The 7,500-nt window shown below is 42.9% G+C and overlaps 1 protein-coding gene across 3 annotated transcripts in view; it reads right to left on the bottom strand.

Annotated features, from left to right (window-relative positions):
• LOC143279742 (sushi, von Willebrand factor type A, EGF and pentraxin domain-containing protein 1-like) overlaps positions 1-620 on the bottom strand; it is a 93,648-nt gene extending 93,028 nt beyond the window's left edge. For 2 of the 3 annotated variants that reach the window (XM_076583868.1, XM_076583870.1), the window contains exon 1: positions 225-572. The gene's annotated coding sequence lies outside the window, so the exon portion shown is untranslated. Of the gene's footprint in view, positions 1-224 lie in introns of all 3 variants that reach the window. The other variant, XM_076583869.1, reaches the window with a different exon arrangement.
• Between the last annotated feature and the right edge of the window lie 6,880 nt (positions 621-7,500).

Genomic DNA, 7,500 nt, shown 5'->3' with positions numbered 1-7,500 from the left:
CAAACAAAAAACAGCTGTTGATTCAACGTTTCTTTCGATGCACACCAGACTCCACATTCACAGAAATAGCATCGTCTAAGTGTGCACAAACATGTCAAGATGCAAACCCACCACCATCACCGCCACCACCACCAACAACAACAACAAAAAACAACAACAAAAAAACCAACAGCAAACACAACTAAAACACAACAAACTCGGAGAAGAATATACGCGATATTTACTTTCTTTTTCAAATGCGAGAGTTCACACCGTACTCTTTACATAAGCACTCCATGGCGTTCTGTCAGTCACCGAACAACACACTGTTTCACTCTGAATCTCAATTCTATCTCAGCGCTATCCACCGGCGGCACCTGCAACTGAAACCCGTGGAAGTTTTATTTCGCAGGGCCGAAGGCTCAGCCACGTTTCCTGGCACTCCTTTTAACACACGCACCCATCAGCCAAAATGACAGCCTTTCGATAACTCAATCTTGTTTATGTCATGAATTATCGTACCTCAGCCTTGTCCAGAGAGGGAAGAAGGAAGGAAGGAAGGAAGGTAGACCCGTAGGTCTACATCTGGTCTGCGCTGTGTGAGTGAGGAGAGAGAGAGAGAGAGAGGAGGGAGGAGAGAGAGAGAGAGAGAGGAGGGAGGAGAGAGAGACTCAGAGAGCGGGAGGGGGGCGGCAGAAGATGAAGAAGAAGAGAGCCGGCTAGTCTGGTACTACCAAGTACCGTCTGACAAGATAACGAGGTGTGGGAACTCACTCCGTCTGAGCGCCAACCACAGTTCAGTCTCAAGCCAACAGCCACAGAGAACATGTGAAAACGGGGGAGAGAGAGAGAGAGAGAGAGAGAGAGAGAGAGAGCAACAGACAAGAGAAACAGACAGACAGACGGACATACGAGACAGACGTCAAGACAAAACAGGGCAACCTGACACCAGGGGGGACATCTCGCTCATTAACGAGAACGCGCGCCATGTGATCACCAGGGCCGATAACTCCATTCCCTGCTCTGTCCCGCATGAACGCCAGGCCTGCTTGCTTTCTCCGCGCGCGATCACATGGTGCAGCACGTGCATTACAGAACTGCCGCGCGTGCAGCACAGCGCGCGAGGACCTCTCAGGGCCAAGACAGGCGCGCTAAACCTGCTTCTATTCCCCGACGCGCTCAGGGTGAAATCCTTCACGTTCTGTTACAGGAGGCAGTGGGTCAAGACAGATTGCAGGGTTTACCTACTGGCACTGAAAAACAACAAACAACATCAACACACACACACACACACACACACACACACACACACACATGGCAAAAGGAAATAGTTCTGAGCATTGTGCGTCAGTTTACAATTCTGTAGTAGCACCATTGGCTTTGCAAAACGTCTGTCAGCCTATTTGGGAGTCACATCTGCGGGAACGAGATCGTTTAACTGAATACAGGAACGTCATAAAAGTATTTCTTACGTAAACAGTAGGGGTTTCTTTCCCAGTTATTTTTGCTTTGATGAGAGAAACGTTGCAAACTTGTCAGTAGCATTTTGTACTCGTTTAGAATCTAAAAATCACCAGTCTATGTGAACAGATTTTTTTCTTTTTTCAAAATAAAGGTAACATCCTTCAAAAAAAGGTTCTTGTGACGGAGAACACAAAACTAACGACACTGCAACTGCGCATCTTACAGAGCTCACACAAGAGTGGTGGCTAAAACGAAAGATAACTGCGAAAGCACATGGCCATGGGGAAATGATAGCACAGGTCAAAGGGAGATAACCCCTTTAGACAGTTTCTGTCAAATTTCGTCAGGGACTTCTTTCCATTTCCAGTTTAACGATTTTTGAACTCTGTGTGTGTGTGTGTGTGTGTGTGTGTGTGTGTGTGTGTGTGTGTGTGTGTGTGTGTGAAAGAGAGAGAGAGAGACAGAGAGAGAGAGAATTTATAAGTATTATATTTTGTAAACATTACATCATAACAACGTATGCCAACATATAACACAAGAATTCTAAACTGTGCCTAATTTCTGAATGTAGAATAATCAACACGAGAGAGAGAGAGAGAGAGAGAGAGAGAGAGAGAGAGAGAGAGAGAGAGAGAGAGAGAGAGAGAGAGAGAGAGAACAATAGTGATAATGATAACCAGTACGAATTTGTTTAACTGATGAGGGAAGTGGAATAAGCATACAAGCTTCTTTACATCCAACTCTAATGACAAACAGGCAGACAGGCAGAGAAACAGAGAGTCAGAACTCTGTTGAAAGACCTCTGGTTGTTGTTTTGTTTGTTTGTTTATTTGTTTGTTTGTTCAGGTGATTTCTTCTTCTTCACAAATTAATTTGTGTTCTGTGCAATGATGAATGAACAGAAAGAAAAGTTTGCAGGAAAATTTTATGTATCTCTCTCTCTCTGTGAGTGTGGGTGCGCGCGCGCGTGTATTCCTTGTTATGTATATTAGTATATTGGATGGTCGGTGAGCAGTTTTATTTTCGCAAAAAGGATACCATTTTTTTCTTTTTTGATATATATATATATATATATATATATACATATATAAAATATATATATATATATCTGTGTGTGTGTGTGTGTGTGTGTGTGTGTGTGTGTGTGATGAATTTCATGAAATCATTTTTGCAGTTTAATAAAAAGACCTATTTTGAAAAGAAAAAAAGAATCGTCTATTTTACAAGACCTTGACAAAAACAAGACCTGTGCCAAGGACACATATATTTCATCTCCGTTGGCGGTTTAGGGGGGCTGCATATGGCCGTTCACTCGTAACTGCACCCTTCGTGGAAGCCCAATCGCTGTTACCCAATACATGAGACGTCTTTTGTTAAAATTAAGTTCACTTGTGGAGTGGAGTGATGGCTTAGAGGTAACGCGTCCGCTTTGGGAAGCGAGAGAATCTGAGCGCGCTGGTTCGAATCACGGTTCAGCCGCCGATACTTTCTCTCCCTCCTCTAGACCTTGAGTGGTGGTCTGGACGCTAGTCACTCGGATGAGACGATAAACCGAGGTCCTGTGTGCAGCATGTACTTAGCGTACGTAAAAGAACCCACGGCAACAAAAGGGTTGTTCCTGGCACAATTCTGTAGAAAAATCCACTTGGATAGGAAAAACAAATAAAACTGCACGCAGGAAAAAAATACCTAAATCTAAAAGATCTAAAAATTCAATTGTGTGTTAGGTTTGTTTCACGGCATAATACAGAAACCAGATTACTTTATTATCTCAATAAGAGAAATTCATATGTGGTGTATTTTACGTAAATAGTACACGAAAATCACAGTCACTCAATGTATTGGTATACTGACTTGGATTACTAAATGATCATGGACAGACCTAGCTATCTTTTTCTGCAAACACTTTAAAAACCAAACACTAACTACTGTAATAAGACGCAGCGTCATTGAGTGACGTCATGATCGCTTTTTTTTAATTAAAAAAAGAGAATTTTATATCGATATTCTTACGCAGTCGTTCTAGTCTTTATCCAAGATCTACAAATGCACTCTTTTGTGAAGCAACATGGTCACAAACAACAAACTGGATTATTTCATGTGGGGGTCGGGGTTATTGGTGAGGTGGTGTGGGGTGGGTACAAGAAACAAATTTACCGAAAACGACGACATCAAATTACAAAAAGAAGAAGGGGAAAAAACGATTCAATAGAAAATGGAGAGAACCAGTGGAGCCAGTTGCATTGCACGGACGTTTACAAGGTATTTTACAATATCATGCAGAATTTTTAACCCACAATGGGGGCTACGCGTTTATTGGATAGGCTGCTGCATGGGTTTTTACATGATATTTTACAATAATATACGATAATATTTTCGTGCGTTTTTTGTCCTCAGTCACTTGACTAGGAAATCACGAAATTGGGATGTCCTGTGGACCCAGTTGCATTGCTTGGTTCTAACTTTTTGACAGTTGCACGTGACTAAATGCCTACGTTGACCGAACTACGCCATTGGTCAGTTCCATACTACTCACAGTTAGTAGCGGGTTACGACCATACTAGGCTCTTCCGTCCGTGCAATGCAACTGGCTCCACTGGTTCTCTCCATTTTCTATTGAATCGTTATTTTTGTTTCCCCCCCCCCCCCTTCTTCTTCTTCTTTTTGTTATTTGATGTCGTTTTCGGTAAATTTGTTTCTTGTGAGTTTTCAGCCCTGATATGGCCCCTGTGCAATTGGGTGGGCTGAAAATTAGAATAAAGATATAGTAGGCTACAGTGTGCGTCAAGCGCATTCATTCTGTCTACATCATCGTGATCAAAGACTTCAAACAGGAAGCAGCATATTTCAAAAAGTACCGCTTTTATTGTCATCTGCGTGAGCAGTTGTCTCACTTGTATAAAATGTAAAAATATTCATGTGGCATAACTATCTCGTTTTTTTTTTTTTTTTTTTTTTTTTTGCCAGATTCTTTATGGCTGTCAGTTCCGTTTCGGAACGAATGGTTTCTTTATGAATGTTGATGTTACATGTCAAGATAGCACGGCATGTTATACATGCATATCATTTCTTTTATGGAGCAACCACGTTTCATGCTGTCTGGTGAGAGGTATACGTTTCTCTGTGTGTCTCAGTTTCTGTCTCTCTGTCTGTCTGTCTGCCTGCCTGTCTGACTCTCTCTCTCTCTCTTTCTCCCCCCTCCATCCACACATCCTTTCCCGCCCCTCGCCTCCATCTCTCCAAAATTTCCATTTTTAATGAGAAGCAGACGTTTCATTCTCATTACAATTTTAGACAGGTGTATATGTGTATGCACAAGCCTGTGTGTGTGTGCGCGCGCGCGTGCTTGCGTGTGCGTGTGTGTGTGTGTGTGTGGGTGTGTGTGTGTCTGTGTGTGTGGAGGAGAGCGGGGGTGGGGGGAGGGGAATTTGTGTGCGTATGTGTGTTTGCATGCATGTGTGCGTCTAAGCGTGCTAGCGCCTGTGTGTGTGTGTGTGTGTGTGTGTGTGTGTGTGTGTGCGTGCGTGCGTGTGTGTGTGTGTGTGTGTGTGTGTGTGTGTGTGTGTGTGTGTGTGTGTGTGTGTGTGCAAGTGCGCCAGTGCGTCCGTTTGTGAAGGTCTTATTCAAATTCTGAAAGATGTACCAGAGTGTCCAGGCAAAGGATGCCGTTTGCTTACGTCAACGTACATGGCTGATGCAGGAGCGTTATCACAGGCCATGATTAATGACCCCTATAATGACCTCGTCCCCCCCACCCCGCCTCCCCCCCCCCCCCCTCCCCCCCCCCCCCCCCACACACACACCCTTTCTACAAGCCAGCCGGTAAGCAAAACGTAGAAGAGCATCACGCCCGGTGAAGCACTATGGAAGGGCCACACAGCAAAAATTTTACCCTGGGGCAGATATTTCGAAAATAACCTTTCTTTTTTTCTTTCATTACTTCTACTTTAGAATATACTTGTGTGTGTGTGTGTGTGTGTGTGTGTGTGTGTGTGTGTGTGTGTGTGTGTGTGTGTGTGTGTGTGTGTGTGTGTGTTCCCATTCACCATAACGTTCCGTGTGGTTTGCATTTTGACTGTATGCGAATGCTTGGTCTGTCTATCTGTCTATCAACGTTTTGTTTCGATAGAGATGGGGAAGAAGAAGAAAAGGAAGAAGAAGAGGAGGAGAAAAAAACAAATAAACACACAAACAACAACAACAGTAACAATGACAACGACAACGACGACGAAGAAGACGACGTCAACAACAATAGTAACAAGTACAACAACAACTGCAACAACATAAAAAGACAACTGTCGGGCATCTGTTCGTACTTGTTTCACCTATCGGTTCAAAAAGCTGTGACCTGACCCAGCGCACACTCCCACGTGACCCAGCACGTGCACTTATGTATCAGAACTACTGACTGAATCATTGCATCTCCACAGAAAAGGCCCGTTGCGAAAGATATGAACAGCAACAAAAAAATTGGTGTGGAATGGACCCCCGAAAACGGAGTGTGGCTGCCTACATGGCGGGGGTAAAAACGGCCATACATGTAAAAGCCCACTCGTGTCCATACAAGTGAACGTGGGAGTTGCAGCCCACGAACAAAGAAGAAGAAGTATGAAATGAAATGGTATGGTATGGTATGTTTGGTATGGTGTGGTTTGGTTTGGTATGGTATGGTATGGTATGGTGTTGCGTTGCATTCTATTCTGTTCTATTCTTTTTCGTCACAGAAACAAAAACAACAAAAATTCTCTTCGCGAAGATTTCGGCAGTAAGATAATTTGAACATTTCAAACCCTGTAGAAAGCCTCTAGGATTCGGAAAAAACAACAACAACAGCAGCAGGAGCAATAGCAGCAGCAACAACAACAAACAAACAAACAACAACAACGAAACCACTGAAGAGGGTGTAAGGACTGAGAAAAAGAGCCGGGCTTTAATTCTAGAATATCCTGGAACAACTAACTCTTTTTTTTAATGCACATTTCTCCCCTGCTCGTGATTGTAAAATGTTCTTTTTCCAGGAATATATTTTCACATTCCATTCGAATACATTGAAAATCAGGGAAAAAAAATCAAACATATTAATTTTGAAAAAAGCAAACTAATAATTGTTGTCAAATATGAAAATAAGAACCCCTTTTTTCTTCTTTTTTTTTGCGTTTGTAATTATTATGATATATGGTGAGTTGTGGGTGAACGTTCCTTTTCTTTTCTTGCACCTAAACAGTGGAATTCACTACCCTCAAACCTCCGTTACACCCCCAACACCCGCATTCAAGAGAGCACTCAAAACATATCTTTTCAAACTGTACTTTTCTCACTGAAACTTTTCCTGCACATGCTTGCTGTGATCATATTGCTGGATGTGCTCTTTGTGTTGATTTGTATGCCTTTGTGAAGACGTTTTAGTGTTGTGATGCTAGCTCCTTGGTGATTTTTTTATTTTATTTATTTATTTTTTTAGTATGGTGAATGTGATATGCCTTGTTTTGCTGTGATTTGTGCCTGTGTGATTTGAGACTGTGATGGTGCCTGTGTTGATTTACATCATTTATTCTTATAGTCACTTAGTCTTAAATATGTATATTCTAGCCTAATGTCATGTGAGACTGTGTTGACTTTGAACATATTTTTACGTCCCTTAATCTTGAGTTTGTAGATTTTATTGTAAAGGGCGGTGAGCCCCATCTGAGATGGGGGTACTGCGCTATATAAGCCTGCATTTATTATTATTATTGTTGTTGTTGTTTAAAAAAAAAAAAGGGGGGGGGGGCACTGTGTGTGTGTGCAGGGGGCGGCCCGGGGAGGGGGGGCTTGGGGGGGGGGGGGGGGGGCTCAAGTTGGCTGAACACAGGTAGGAGGGGAAACCACAGCTGGTCACGCGGAAAGATACTTCATGATGTACAGTTGTCGGGCTGATGTGTGTGTGTGTGTGTGTGTGTGTGTGTGTGCAGACGCGGATAGCTGGGAAGGCCAAAGATTCTTGAGTTGTGCTGCATGTTCCATTTCTTGAACGCAGAAATTTGTACACAGACTTCTTTGTCTTTGTGTTACTTGGTT

The sequence above is a fragment of the Babylonia areolata genome, chromosome 3 (assembly GCF_041734735.1).
Source record: "Babylonia areolata isolate BAREFJ2019XMU chromosome 3, ASM4173473v1, whole genome shotgun sequence".
Classification (NCBI taxonomy): Eukaryota; Metazoa; Mollusca; class Gastropoda; order Neogastropoda; family Buccinidae; genus Babylonia; species Babylonia areolata.
This window is presented reverse-complemented; position numbering and strand designations above follow the sequence as displayed.